Source organism: Nyctereutes procyonoides, unplaced genomic scaffold (genome assembly GCF_905146905.1).
Source record: "Nyctereutes procyonoides isolate TBG_1078 unplaced genomic scaffold, NYPRO_anot_genome, whole genome shotgun sequence".
NCBI lineage: Eukaryota > Metazoa > Chordata > Mammalia > Carnivora > Canidae > Nyctereutes > Nyctereutes procyonoides.
The window spans coordinates 80,896,375-80,912,624 of record NW_026575140.1 but is presented as its reverse complement, the minus strand read 5'-3'; the positions used below and the strand labels follow the sequence as shown (position 1 = coordinate 80,912,624).

General features: G+C 45.8%; 2 pseudogenes; both read left to right on the top strand.

The window, feature by feature from the left end:
- Positions 1–792: 792 nt before the first annotated feature.
- LOC129497772 (glutamine synthetase-like) lies at positions 793–1,913 on the top strand (annotated as a pseudogene).
- A 1,631-nt stretch (positions 1,914–3,544) lies between these two features.
- Positions 3,545–4,459, top strand: LOC129496958 (proline-rich protein 32-like; annotated as a pseudogene).
- Positions 4,460–16,250: the final 11,791 nt, after the last annotated feature.

Here is a 16,250-nt window from a genome sequence, read left to right as displayed (position 1 = left end):
TTGCCTAATGGCTCTGGTGTTATTCAGTAGAAAGATATACCTGGGCAGGAATAGGAGCAGTTCAAGGACACTTCCAGTAGAGATGGCCTCCCTCAAAAACTAGGGCATTCACTCTATCAAAGTTCATCTCCGTCATAAAAATTGTTTGGCGATGTGGTGTCTTTTCCAGACAGATGGCTGTAGACCTTCCATGAGGAACTCTACTGAATGGACAAGCATTGGTTGTCCCAATAGGATCCATTCCTTTTCCCCTTACAACAGTGGAGAACCATATGACTGCAGAGAAGCTAAATCCCCCCTGGTCCCCTGGGGTGGTGCAGAAACCAAGACTCAGTCAATGAGTGAGTTTGGACCAAAGGATTTGTTTTGAGTGGGCATATAATCTAAACTGGTCTGATGGAAGTGAATATTTGGAATCTGGAAGAAAATTTAGGCACAAATGAAGTCTCTCTCTGGCTGATTTGTACACATTTGAGACTGGTTGATGTAGCCATTCCATAACCACAAACATAAACAGCAGGAGGACTAATCCTTCTCAGGAAGAAAAAGGCAGTATGAGAGAAATCCAGAGAAATGAAGCCAGAGTATCCTCTATGTGACCAACTCTGGAAAAACTTCATCCTTTGGATTTCCAGTGTGGTTGGCCAAAAAATTATTTAACTGTCGGCAGAGCTGAGAATGGGAGTAGAGTGGAGCTTCTGAGCAGCACACTCGGCCTCCTCTCCTCGCCGCACCTCACTCTCGTGGCCTACCTGCCCTGCTGCCTGTTACCTGCCCAGAACAACTTCCACCATGGCCACTTCCGTAAGTTCCCACTTGAACAAAGGCATCAAACAGGTGTACATGTCCTTGCCTCAGGGCGAGAAAGTGCAAGCTATGTATATTTGGATTGATGGGACTGGAGAAGGATTACATTGCAAGACCTGGACCTTGGGCAGTGAGCCCAAGGGTGTTGAAGAGTTGCCTGAATGGAATTTTGACGGCTCTAGCACCTTTCAGTCTGAAGGCTCCAACAGTGACATGTATCTTGTCCCTGCTGCCATGTTTCATGACCCTTTCTGCAAGGACCTCAACAAGCTGGTGTTCTGTGAAGTCTCCAAATGCAACAGAAAGCCTGCAGAAACCAATTTAAGGCATACCTGTAAATGGATAAAGGATATGGTGAGCAACCAGCACCCCTGGTTTGGAATGGAGCAGGAATATACTCTCATAGGCACAGATGGACACCCTTTTGATTGGCCTCCCAATGGCTTCCTTGGGCCCCAAGGTCCATACTACTGTAGCGTGGGAGTAGACAAAGCCTATGGCAGGGATATCGTGGAGGCTCCCTACCAGGCCTGCTTGTACGCTGGCACCCAGATTGCTGGGACAAACACTGAGTTCATGCCTGCCCAGTGGAAATTCCAGATAGGACCTGTGAAGAAGTTGACATGGGAGATTATCTCTGGATGGCCTGTTTCATCTTGCATCATGTATGTGAAGACTTCGGAGTGATAGCAACCTTTGATCTGAAGCCCATTCCCAGAAACTGGAATGGTGCAGGCTGCCACACCAACTTCAGCACCAAGGCCATGCTTGGTGAAAGGAGAATGGTCTAAACACACTGAGGAGTCCACTGCGACACTGAGCAAGCGGCACCAGTACCACATCCGAGCCCACGATCCCAAGGTAGGCCTGGATAATGCCCGGCACCTAACTGGATTCCATGAGACATCCAACATCAACTTTTCCGCTGGCGTGGCCAACCGTGGTGCTGGCATCCGCATTCCCCAGACTGTCGGCCAGGAGAAGAAGGGTTACTTCGAAGACCATTGCCCCTCTGCCACCTGCGACCCCTTTTCGGTGACAGAGCCCTCATCCTCACATGTCTTCTCAACGAAACTGGCAATGAACCCTTCCAGTACAAAAACTAGGTGGACTAGACTTGCAGCCATCGAACCCCACCTAATCCTCCATCCTGCCTCCGTGTTTGCCCCTGTCTTGGCTGTCCTAATTGCTGTAACTCAAAGGGCGGAATATCAAGGTCTTTTTTTTATTCCTCATGCCCAATTAATATCTCTTGCTTTCTTTGGCCAGGATAGAGGGGTCAACTTCTTAGTCTTTTTACACCCCCCCCCCATTCTTTTTCCCTGTCACTGAAAGCTGTCAAGAACGTTAGTAGGGACGGGGTGGGGAGACATAACCACTGTTCCCATTTAATCAGGTGTATTTGTCCAATAGGTGTAGCTATCCGGACAGAGAATAGTGTTTGTGAAGGGACGGCTCTTTCTTCGAAGTAGCTGAGTGTTGGGGGGGGGAGGGGGTTACTTACTCTGGGGTTAAGTTAGGATTTCCCCTCCTGGTGGGAAGTTCCACTTCGTATAAGGTTATGACCAACTTTCTATTAAAAGTGAGACTTGGGGATCCCTGGGTGGCACAGCGGTTTAGCGCCTGCCTTTGGCCCAGGGCGCGATCCTGGAGACCCGGGATCGAATCCCACGTCGGGCACCCGGTGCATGGAGCCTGCTTCTCCCTCTGCCTATGTCTCTGCCTCTCTCTCTCTCTCTCTCTCTCTCTCTCTCTGTGTGTGTGTGTGTGTGTGTGACTATCATAAATAAATAAAAAAATTTTAAAAAGTGAGACTTATGAGAGAATCAGGCAGGAATATACCTCCCGTCCTCCTGGTGCAGGGCTTCCCCTACCTGGGGCGAGACAGCCCTCACCTAAAGGCAAGCTCAGCATAAGGATGGATTGACCTACCTTAGCAGAAAAAGTTCTTATTGCTTGGTCCTCCATTTATAACACAAAACAGAGTAGTATTTTTATATTTAAATGTAAAAACAAAAAAATTATATATATGGGTGTTCAGATACATGTGTGTGTTTTTTTTTTCCTAAAGGAGGAAAAACATTCTGGTCACGGAGAGCCAGATTTGAGGTAAATAGTCTGGAAATAAGGATATCTTACTGAGTGGAGACTTGGTATTCCCTCACTGCCACTATAGGGCTCCCGTGTGCCCTGCCCACCCTTCTGCAGGTGGGGGGTGGACACCAGTTGGTTAACAGGTGGAAAGCACGGTGTAGCAGGAGGAGTCATCTGAGCCTGGTGGCTTTGGTTTGAAAGACACACACGTACATACAGAGGTTTAGATATAAAGAGTTGGCTGGTCAACTTGCATGTTACTGGTTTATTGGGATTATTTTCTGATGGGACTAGCATGTCACTGAAGCAGGCCTTTTGATATATTAAAATTTTTTAAAAGCAAAAAAAATATTTAAATGTCTTAGCCAGCTTGTAGTGGGGCTTCTATGACATCCAATCTACAGATTACATCAATAGAAAACTATTTGATGATATATTTGAATTAGACAAATTTTAATAAAAAACGATAATTTTTCTTTATTCCCCAAGGAGGAATTGCTATTTATTTTTAAGATTTTATTTAGGACTTCATTCGAGTAGCCAAGCTGCTCTAAAGCAGAAGCACAAGTCCTCTCTCCAGACTGAGCTGGCCTACGTGAGCATTCAGCTGGTTTTCTACATTATCTCACGAAGGTTTTCCTGATCAACTTTCTCCGTGGCTTGTATTGAAAACGTCCTTGGTGGGCACGCCCCTTCACCCAGTGGAGGTTGCAAATGAGTGTGGGATCCTGGAGCCGCACCCCGACGACATGTGTCTCCAGTGTTCCAGTTCCATGCCGAAAGGTGAGGTGGAGCCTTGGGGTCACCATCGCGTCCTGCTGAGACCTCCCCTCAATGTGCTGACTGACCTGGCGAGAGAGCAGCTGGAGCGCCCCTCTGAGACCGCAGGAGCCTGCATTCCTGTTGACAGTTCCAGAGCTCACAAACACCCCTATGGGCCACCACCTGCTGTTGGGGAAGAGTCCCTAGCAACAGCTTCTAGAAGTAAATAGCTCGGAAGGGCTGGCAGGCTGGAGGCTTAGGGGACAGGATTCTATTAATGTGTCCCAGGAATTCTCTGGCAGCCCTCCCTCACTGATGATAGGGGGGGGCAAGGGTCAGCAGTGGGGGCACCGAGAGAGGTGGCAATAATGCAAGCTTATACATGGCTTTGCCATGAGGTCAGGGGTTCTTTCCACCCAGGGGTCTACAACTAAGAGCCCCCCCACATATCCCCACAATTAGATCAGGGGTAATGATGGAGCTGCCTCTAGGAAATACAAGAATGGCTAGCAAGGAAAGGCTGGCTCATGTTTCTTTCCCACAGGGAGGCCCGCGGCACCCCATGGAAAATTGGCCAAGGTCTCTCCCCTTGTCTTCCAGTACTCCCGGTTTACCTTCTCGTCCTACTGCTCATTGCTTTATATCTCCTCGACCTCTGAGTTTCAGTCCATTTCTTGCTATGCCTATTGCTTTTGCTCCACCCCTGATATTTGGTCCTCCGTTGCCCTCTTATTTTGCCAATTTACCTTCCTGGGGTATGCCGGCTCCTGCGCCCTCAAACAGAGAGAACAACTGAGGACAATAAATGGAGGGGGGAAAAGGTGAAAATTACTCATTTACGTTTTTATATTTGAAACCCCCTACCCTCTTAAACTTTGTTTAGCACTAATGTGCCTTACATGATTGAAGATTCAATAAAAATTCTAAAGTTTGAAAAAAAAAGATTTTATTATTTATTCATGAAAGACACACAGAGAGAGGCAGAGACACAGGCAGAGGGAGAAGCAGGCTCCATGCAGGGAGCTGGATGTGGGACTCGATCCAGGGACTCCAGGATCACGCCCTGAGCCCAAGGCAGACGCTCCACTGCTGAGCCACCCAGGTGTCCCAGGAATTGCTATTTAAAAGCAGTGACCAGCATTCCAAATTCCTTCCTGGATTCTCAGTTTCCCATGTTCATAATTTGATGTTCTCTTTCTCTTCCAAATAGTGCATATTCATTGATTTAATATCACAAATTTAACAGTGCCCTATTTAAGCACTACAATATTACTCAAAAGAATATTTGTTGCAATTGAGATATTTTTCCTCTTTATGCTATGGCACAAAATAATACAAACCACATTAAAAATATAAGAAAACATGAAATCTGAAGAAACTCTTCTAAAGAAATCTAAATTTGCCTTTACAGAAGGATGACTAAAGCAAATCACTAGAGGTTTAAAACAATCTGTTTATTTTTTTCATACAGTCTCATGGTTGTACTTTAATTTCTAAATGACCTTACATAATAACAGATATTTATAACCTCAATATTATACTAGTCCGAGCCCCCTCCACATCAATTGAAGACAGAATATTCTGTTCAGAATTATGTAAGAGTAGCATTAAAGTTAATATTAAACATTATTAGAAAATACTCAGAATGATAAAATAACATCATAGGTATATATAATATTTCAATATTTTCTAGATTTCATCTGGAGCATATACACAAAAAGGAAAAGTCCACATTAGGAAAAAGGAAAAGGAGAATGTCAAATCAATAAAATGTGGAGGTAACCTCTAGAAGCCACGAGATCAATTTATAAAAGACACCATTTACTTTATTTACAACAGATTTTAGTTTTGAACTTATCATCATGTGACTGGCATTCCTTCCCAGGTACTTAACACTGTGGTAAATTACAAATTTGGGGTATTTTGGTTTAGGACAAAAGTATGAATTACTACACGAATTACAATGTCCCAAACTTGGACCTCAAATTTTGCATTATTAGGAAACTGTACTATTGCTGCAGAAATAAAAATCTTTTATTACCTAAAAACATATGAATTCGCTGTTCTTATAAAAGATACTGTTCCACTTTCTCAGTTCCTCCCAAGCTCCTTGAGAGCTGCCCATACTCCCTATGTCCTCCTGTCGTGGTCCCTTCGTTCCTCAACCCTCTGTGCTGTGGCTCCTGTGCCGTTTCTCCATCAATCTGCTCTGGCAATAACCTACCAGTCGTCACAGAAAGAGAGAGCGATGCTCCTCCGTCCAGGCTCCCCCCCCCCCCAGGCTTCTGGGGCCTTCGCCCACTTTCTGCTGCCCTGGTGTCCCCTGTCTCGAGCCCCGCCCCCACTCCCCTCCCTGGACAACCTCTGTAAGTCTCAGAACACAAGCCATCAGGAGGCTCAGAGAATGCGTCGCATCTACAGCTGGTGAGCCCATCTCTTCTGCCTCAGGCCTTGGCTCCTTCTTGGACTTGGAGCCTCTGTCCGTCTGCCAGTTGCACACGTTTTCCTGAGCTTTCCACTGACTCCTCCAACTCCTGATGAGAAATGGATCCCATTCCCCCGTCTGGGGTCATCACAGTCACTCCTGAGTTGTGGGATTAGAAGCCAGGCAGCTGGTAGCCAGAGAAGCACAGTGATAGTGAGGGAGGAGGAGATGCAGGCCAAGGAAGGCTGGTGATTTGCAGGTGAGATGACGCAAGGGTGACCTGACACTGCCTGGTGTTGGGGAGCAGGAGCCAGGGGGTGGGAGGGAAGGGATGAGGGAAACTGGGAGGAGACAGGAGGATGCTGCATGCTCCTCCGGAGCATATGAGGACCAGAGAAGGTCAAGGATGGCCAAGGTGGGGAGCGGGGAGCAGACACCTCCACCAGCAAGGGAAGAACAGTTAGTGAGGCTTCCATTCTAGTCCTTTTCCTTGATATTTATTACAGAAATCTTGACCTTTACAGCAAAAGATCGATATCCTCAGGGTTCCTAGATGGTAATTTATAGATTGGCAATTATTAGAGCAGTCCAGTTGAGTGTGGTTGTAGCGCCACCCATCTGGAAGAGAAGGACGTTCACACTCAGGCTCAGAGAGCAATAATTGGAGCTCAGAGAAAGAGGACATTTTCCCTAACCATGCCAAGCCTGGCCTCCAGATGAGGGGCACACCCACCTCCCAAAAAGCCTCCCTCAGACTGGAGGGCCCCTCCACAGTCTCAGGAGGCAGGCACCAGCCTAAGCCAGGAGCTCTTGGCTTGGCAGCATTACCTCTGTCAGTGAAAATTAAGAAATCTCTGGTTCTGCATCCAGGACCCTGCTCCATGGTGCAATTGCTCTTGCCTCTCAAACAATGACCTCTCTTAAAATTCTCGCAGACCATACATAACGTGGTTGGACCTATGGAAAAAAAGACATGAAGGCTAATTCCAGGATTGAATGGATTGAGATGAAAGTGTACTAGGATACTGGTAGGGCCTTGGAGTTCAAGGGGAAACCATGACCCTAAACACCTCCTCCAATGTACTCCTAAATCTTGGCAATGCTCCCCATTGGGTTGTGTCCCTTAATTCTTTAAGGATATGGGCCTTTGACACAGGAATCTTGTTTCCACTAAAAATAAAGTGAAAGGCATTCTGTTATGGTGTCATTACACAGAACACAATGAGAACATCCATATACGGCTGCCTGAGGCCAGGAATCTATTAGAAAATGATAGGACATAAGGACTGCAGAGGCTCCAAAGTGGGGATGCAGTCTTACAAAATTTCTTACCATACCCCCCGCCAAACATCATCTGATGCCCAAACATACCTAAGTGGCAGCAAGCACTTGACATGGAAATACCGGTTCAACATAAGCCCTTCAATGACATGTTCCAGCAACACTACCCTAGCCTGCTTCTTTATAGAAAGTCTTGAGCTACCATTGGCTCTGCTGCTGAGGGCCATCCCAGCCAACCCCAAGGCCCTCGGGTGAGAAGAGCCCTTGACCCCAGTCCACACCCAGGGAGTGACTGACTCCACTCAGAGATCTTAGGAAGGGACCTGAACTCTTTCCCTGGGAGTAGTTGGTGTGGGGACAGCAGACAGAGACCTTAAATCCTTGGTGGACAGATCAACCCAGAACCTGGTCCTTAACTTCGCTCCCTCCCAGTCAGCTCAGGTCACCGCTCCGGGGCTGCGCTCCAGCCTGCCTGCACATCCCACCCCCCGCCCCCCTGCCCACTGGCCCAGGCCCTCACCCACTCCTTGGAAGAACACAAAGGGGAAGACTGCCAGCAGCAGGAGCAGGAGCAGGAACTTGTCCATCTCAGTTGGGATGGCAGCAAGATGTGCGCGCTGGCTGGAGCAGGGGAGCACAGTGCCCAGGAAGGGCTAGGATGGGTTGCTCTAGAATCTGGACTGTGCTGTGCCCAGGCTGTGGGCAGAAGCTTCCTGTTCACACCCGCATAGGGGTATTTCACCACCGCCCAAGCCCAGGAGACCTAGCCCCATTGGATACTTCCAGGGATAAAGGATGTCCCCTGTGTCCCTTCTGTTCCCTTGAGACTGCCTCCTGCTGATTGGGGGGACATGCTGCTTGGCCAGGTCTGCGGGGCCCCTCGATAGTCCTGACCCTTCACTCTCTGGACATCCCACTGTGCCACATCCAAGACCGGGGCTACTCATGTGGGTAGGGCTTTGCTAAAATACCATTTCCTCTGGGTCCAATGTCCCCTCTGACCACCTCCCCATTAGTCCCATGGCCCAAGCCAGTCCTCAACCTGGCAGATGCCCTGCTTCAGGGCTCAGGATGCGTTCATCATAGGGGTGGTCTGTACCTCATGCTTCCTCTTCCCCCTGGTAGTTAGGACAGGGCCCTTTGCTAAATAAAGATTATTCATGACATTTGTTAAAGACAGTAAGGTAGACTTTATCCAAGGGGACAATTGTAAGAGGGTTTTGTAGTAGGGGAAAGAGATAAGACTAAGCTCTGAATACAACAAGATCAAATGGAAATTTATAGCCAAGAAGCAAGCCAGGCAAAATTCAGGTCAGTAATGCAAAATCACTAACAAAACACATCAGGTCTGAGAATTCTTGCGAGGTTGACTGGACAGGAGTCTTGTGGAAGGCAAGGCATGGTGACAGGATATGGAGGGTTAGGGATGAAATATTTGATCAGATGACAAGGTGAAGTTTTTTTTACCAAACTGACCCAGCGGTCTCCTTGCTAAAATTGGATATAACATGCCGAGGATGGGGCCCAAAGTCAGGAACCAGTCAGAGTATTCAGGGGAGCTTTGCTCAAGTTTGGCAAAAGCAGAGGTTTTGTGACCTCTCAGTACTAAATTGGTGTTAGCAGTGTGAGAATAGTTATAATAACAAGCATTTATTTAATATTTTCTATAAACCAGCATCTATATCTGCTGCTATCATGCCATATGATTATTTAAGATATATCTTCAGCCTATCATAAATACATATAATATACAGAAAATACTATCCAAACAATAAAATAGAAATTTTATAGAGAGAGAATGGCTAGGTTCTTTTTACAAAGAATAAAACAATTCTACTATATTCAACTGTCTTACTTTTCTAGCCTTGAAAACACAGACCCATGTTCACCAAGATGGATTGACTTCAGAGACTCTCACTCACTGCTCCAGGTCCTGGCTAGAAGGTTCAGAGTTTTACAAACATTCTCATCTGTGTGGCTCACAAGGGTGGGGCATGCAAAGCAACTCGGGTGCAAACTATTTTTCTGACTTTTTAATTCTAATTTTTTTACTTACACTTTTCAGCTCACTCATTTTGCTGATAAAAATGGCCAACCCTCCACCAGAGCGTTCATCCTTGGAGATCCAGTCAAGGGAAAGAGAGAGACCAAGAAGCAAGATCCCAAAGTGAAGGTTGGGTGCTAGAAAAAAATGTCCCAGGTAGCAGTAGCACCTTCTCTTTGCCCTCTGTCCTTTTCCATCTAGACAACCCATTCCCAGCAGAGACCTTGACAGTCGTGTTCCCCAGCAAACCAGAAGCACCTTGAACAATGTAGGGGACAGAGCAGACACTCAGGAAATATTTCTGAGCAAACAAGAATGATAGAGCAAATAGATGAATGCCTGAGTATCTGCCTGGCCCAGAAAGCAGCCATAGGAGAGAATGGCCCGAGAACCCCCCATGCCCACCCCCCACAGACTGAGAGTCACCAGCATCCCACACTTTGAGAGCAGAGCTATAATCCCCTCTACTGCACTCCCCAAACTGAGTAACTTTCAAGATCACCTGGAAGCCAGGATGCCACTCTAACAGTGGCAGTGGGATTCCAGGTATGCTCACAGCTCCCCAAATCCGACATGACCCCCCTCATAATTGGGCAAGAAAAAGCAGGGGGAATACAAAATGGGGAAAACAAATTATAAACAAATCATCAGAGCTGCCAAAGAGCAACTTTGTTCTTCCATAGCATTGTTTGACTAAAGTCACTGTTCTGTGCAAACTTGAAGAATGTCATGAGGATGATGCCTAATGTGATATTGGAAAAGGACACGTTATCACCAGGGCAACTGAGGCAAAAAGAGTGAGAAGAGAAAGGAATGATCTGGTCAGGTCTCCTCAAGGAAACCTATGCTCTCCAACATCACGATGCTGCTTCCCAAGGGGAGGATGTCATATGACGACCTGTCTATGGGGCTTGCTGGCAAGAAACAAACCTTCTTTTAAAGATTTATGGCATGTGGCTCCACTGCAAATTGTCCATGGGGGAGGCTATGTAATTACAGTAAAACACAATGGAGGTGGTAAATGACTGCAAACCCCCCTTGTGTATCTGGAATCACGCGGAGACGTCACAGGTTCAGTGTATACCAGCAAAGGGCACCATCACCCCACAGAAGAATCTGCCGCCCTAGATTCCTGGCTGGCCTTCCTCAGCCCGCCTTCCTGGTAAAGCTTCCTAAACGCCATCCCATAATGTCTCTACATCAGGTGCACAAGAAGGTCACCTTACGTGGTGGCGTTGTGCCGAGTGAAAAGTGGTGGAGGCTTCCTGACTGTTGAGAAGCAGGGGAAGGCTTGGGGCCCATGAGCAGCTGGGAACATGATGGAAGCCGTGTATTACATTCATCTGAAGCCCACACGTGCCTCCCAGACTCATGAACTTGGCCAGAATCCAATAGTGAGTCTCATCTGTGCCTCTAGGCCAAGCTTTATTATTAATAAAGACCCACGGACTCCCAACATGCCCCAGTCCGGGGGATAAATTACGCAACCAGCCTGCTCAGAAGTCACCAGGCACAATCTGTCTCCCAGTCCAGGAACCTCCTCTTCTTTAGCATCCAGACAGCGGGCGTCCAGAGCCACCACTTCCAGGCCCACGGCCGCCCCGTCAGATCTTGCCGTGATGTGTCTAGGCCAAGACCCAACAGGGAAGTGCCCTGGCCAGAGCACAGACTCAGAAATCAGACCCATCGGGGTTTGAAGCCCTGTTCCATCACTTAAAAATTAAGGCCGGGGTGCCTGGCTGCCTATCAGTGGAGCATACGACTCTTGATCACAGGATTGTAAGTTCAAGCCCCACATTGGGTGGAGAATTTCCTTTAAAAATTAATGAATTAAAAAAATTTTAAGGCCGTGACAAGTTACATCATGCTACATCCTAATTCCTCCTCCAAGGAGAAATGATAATAGTACATCAGTCACAGAATGGCTCTAGAAAAAAAAATTACACACACAGACACCACCCACATACAGACGCTGAGTGTCTGGTTTTTTACCACAATATCTAATGCAGAGTAAGGATGTAATAATTAATACCTCAATTATCCATATTATTGTTCTGTTTCAAGGCTAACAGTTATGACTCACTTAATAAAAATTGGGTTTTGGGCAGCCCGGGCGGCTCAGCGGTTTAGCGCCGCCTTCAGCCCAGGGCCTGATCCTGGGGACCCAGGATCGAGTCCCACGTTGGGCTCCCTGCAGGGAGCCGAGCCTGATTCTCCCTCTGCCTCTCTCTCTCACTCTCTCTCTCGCTCTCTCTCTCTGTGTGTGCCTCTCTCATGAATAAATAAATAAAATCTTTTTTAAAAATTGGGTTTAAAATTGGAACTAGGAAATATCACAAAGTTATAGTTAGTGACTCTGTCTGTGCGACCACCCCCAGCACACACACTGACAAACACGTCCCTCCATAGGGTCTTGTGCTTCCCTTCCCCAACAGCACATAAAGGCCACGGCTATCTTGCCTCTCCTGAGGGCAGGCCCAGTCCCTGGGCCACCATCTCCCACCACGGACCTCCCCTCTCGTTCACGTCCTACCCTGGGAACCTGCTGCCACCGTCCAAACCAGTGACAAAGTGTAGCAGCGTGCAAAGGAATGCTACTGTATGAGGCAGTGGGCAGTTGCCCCCGCCCCTGGCCCTTCATCAGGTCCCAAACTAGCGCCTTGAGCCTCCTCTTCTTCCCCTGTGTCTCTTGTGGAGTCTGTGTAGTGCCGTCCACCTGCACAGAGTGTGACCTGATAGAAGAGCCCCTTCTCCTGGAACATTGGTTATGGACCCCATATGTATAAACCACGCGGACTCAGCTCCTAAATCTCCCCTGTCTGGCTTGCCCTACCTGCCCCTCACCCCCAGCATCACATCCCACTGCCACCACTTCCCTCTCCACCCCCGACACTGACCGCTAGTGCACTCCAGCCAGTTTCCACTCATTTTCCACTCATCACTGCTCAGCAGCCAGGATATCTCCAGTATCTGTGGGCTTGGGGCAGGGAAGAATGACCCCTGTCGGGGGAAGGGATATGTATGTGGGGCAGAGAGCACTGGGGAAATCAAACTCTGAGTCTTTGTGTCAGTTCTCAGATGACCTCGGTGTCAACATTCTTCCTGACGTCTCAGGGCCAAGCAGGGAGAGTACTCCAGGGAGCCCCCTCCCTCCACACTACTTGCTTTGTCATCACTCCCTGAACTCCTTAACTACCCCATACACGGAAAGGAAGGACATGTGCTGGGAACACTTTCAAGGGCCAACTTTGATATGGACTTGCCATTCAGCCCTATTCCCCACAGTGCCATTCTCCACACAACAGGAAGTCCATGTCCGAATGTGCTTATCTTATCCCAGGACAATGATAGTCCCTTTGCCAGGTGGGATGAGGTGTGAGCCACAGGGAAGATGGGCCCTGGAGCCAGCCTGCCGGGAAGATCTCACTTCCTGAGGATGATAGACAGGTTGCTGGTGCCAAATGTGGTTCCACTCTGGTGATGAATGATAGGTTGGGCTAGGACATGTCTCACTCCCGATGATAGGTGGAATTCCATCACAGCCCCATTTTTCCACTTGTTATAATGCCTGTGATGCTGTTACATTAAATGGCATAGGGAATTTTGCAAATGTAATGAATTTTACTAATCTTTACTTATTTTACTAATCGTGGGCCACAGATTCAGGAGATTGTTGAGATGGGTTTACATCTGACCTACAGGACTACGTGATAATAAGTGGGTGTAGTTTTCAGCTTCTAAGTTTACGGCAATTTGTTACACTACAATAAAAAACACAGTAATGTCAGCAGGACGGCACAATAGGAGATTCCAGTCCATGTAGCCCACAGAACCCTTGATTTTGACACACATCCTCAGACAGAAATGTCACCGTGGAAACTTGTATGTCCTGCAGAAAGATTCCAGCACCTCCACTTGAGCAAAATATCTGAGAATAGATACCTGGGAGAGCGCAAGAAGAGCAGTTTAACTTTTCCCATATCACCTGTCTTCCAGAGAGGAAGATCATGGTGTCAAGAGAGACTCCCACAGCCCATGGTTTATCCCACAGGGAAAAGTGAGAGAAGAATGAGTATCCAGCTTTTCTCAGCCTTGTAGGATGTTGTCAAAGTGACTGACTCACTTCTATCTTGCCCCATCCAGATCGTGTAGGGGATCGACAAGGCTGAATAGTCTAGGAGGACCTAGAAGAAGGGCAAAGGGGAGGAGACTCACAGAAACAACAATCTAGATCCTGAAAACTGGCCACAGATCCTTCTGTCTGGCACACCACACCAACAGGCCCACACATGGAGACCATGGGACCTAACTGGCAAGACCAACCAGTTGCCTGACATGTGTCCCTAGCACCCTGTACATGCCTTCAGGTTGGTGTGTTGGGGACTACTATGAACAATTTTGCTAACAAACTAGATAAACTAAAAGTAATGCATACATTCCCAGAAACATATAACCTACCAAGACAGAATCATGAAGAAATACAATTTCTGAACAGATCAATGATGAATAATGAGATTGTAACAGTAATCCAAAGCCTCCCGACAAAGAAAAGCCCAGAATTAGGTGGCTTCAGAGGTGAATTCTATCAAACATTTAAAGAAGAATTAATGCCAATACTCCTCAAACTCTTCCAAGATATTTAAGAAAAGAGAGTACTTCCAAACTCATTTTACAAGACCAGAATTACTCTGATACAGATAAAGACACCACAAGCAAAGAAAATTGCAGGTTAACATCTCTGATGAACATAGGTGCAAAAATCTTCAATAAAATAATAGCAAACTTAATTCAACAGCACATTAAAAGGATCATACATGGGTAGCCCCGGTGGTTCAGCGGCTTAGCGCTGCCTTCAGCCCAGGGTGAGATCCTGGAGACCCGGAATTGAGTCCCGCATCAGGCTCTCTGCATGGAGCCTGCTTCTCCCTCTGCGTGTGTCTCTGCCTCTCTCTCTCTCTGTGTCTCTCATGAATAAGTAAATAAAATCTTAAAAAAATAAAATAAAATAAAAGGATCATACACTATGATCAAGTGGGATTTATCTCTGGAATGCAGTGATGGTTCAACATATGCAAATCAGTGTGATATACCACATTAACTGAATGAAAAAAATCATATGCTCATTTCAGTAAATACTGGAAAAGCATTTGAAAATTTTTAATACCTTTCATGATAAAAACTCTTCAACAAACAGGTATACAGGAAATGTACCCCACCATAATAAGGACCATACAAAGGACAAATCCAGAGTTAGCATCATACACCAAGGTGAAAAGCTGAAAGATTTTCCTTAAGATCAGGATCAAGAAAAAATTTTTTTTTCCAAAGGAACAAGACAAGAGCTCCAATTCTCACCACTTCTATTCAACATGGTATTGGAAGCCCTAGCTAGAGTAAACAGACAAGAAAAATCAATAAAAGGCATCCAAATTGGAAAGGGAGAAGTAAAATTGTCTCTGTTGCAAATGACATGATTTTAAATGTAAAAAACCCTAAAGGCACCACCAAAACAAAAGAAAACACAAACTATCAGCTGTGTTTCTATACATTGACAAAGAACAATTCAAAAAAGAAATTAAGAAAACAATCCCACGCATAGTACCATCACCAACAAGAAAATACTTACAAATAAATTTAACCAAGTGAAGGAAAGTGAAAGAACTGAACACTGAAAACTATATCAATGAAAGAAACAGAATAAGACACAAATATATGGGAAGCTATCCCATATTTGTGGTGTGGAAGAATTAATACTGTTACAATGTTCGTACTACCCAAAGCAATCTATAGATTCAATGCAATCCCTATCAAAATCCCAATGGCATTTTTTTCACAAAAATAGAAAAAAAAACAATCCTAAAATTCATATGGAACCACAGAACACCTTGAATAGCCAGATTAAAACTGGAGGCACCACTTTGCTGATTTCAAATTATATTATAAAGCTAGACTAATAATCAAAACAGTATGTCACTGGCATAAAAACAGACACATAGACCAATGGAACAGAGAGAGGCCGAGAAATAAACCCATGCTTGCAGTCAAGTAAACTTTCATAAGGTCACCAAGGATACATAATAGAGGAAAGATCATTTCTTCAATAATGGTGCTGGGAAAACTGGATATACACCTGTAAAAGAATGAAATTTGACCCTGATCTTATACAGAATACATGAAATCATCTCCAAATAAAAGACCTAAACATAAGCCCTAAAAGTGGGGAAGTCCTAGAAGAAAGCATAGGGGAAAAGCTCCTTGCCTTTGATCTTGACAATGATATTTTGGGATCCAATACCAAAATGCATGTAACAAAAGCAAAAATTAATGTGTGGGACTGTATCGTACTAAAAAAGAAAGCCTCTGCACCACAAAGAAAACAATCAACAAAATGAAAAAGCACCTTAGAGAATGGGAGAAAATATTTGCTAACCACAAAGGAACTCATAAACTCAATAGCAAAATAAAATAAAATAAAATAAAAACCCAATTTAAAAGTGGGCAAAGGGGAACACCTAGGTGATTCAGGTTGTGATCCCGGGGTCCTGGTATTGAATCCCACATTGGGCTCCCTGCAGGAAGTCTTCTTCTCCCTCTGCCTGTGTCTCTGCCTCTCTCTATGTGTCTCTCATAAATAAATAAATAAAATATTTTTTAAAATTTAAAAAAATAAAAGTGGGCAAAGGACTTGAATTGCCATTTTCCCAAAGCAGATCTGCAAATGGCAAAAAGGTATACAAAATGGTGCGGATCATCAAGGAAATGCAAATCAAAATCACAATGACATAGCACCTCACACCTGTTATTAATGGTTATTACTTTAAGAGAAAGAGGAAAAGT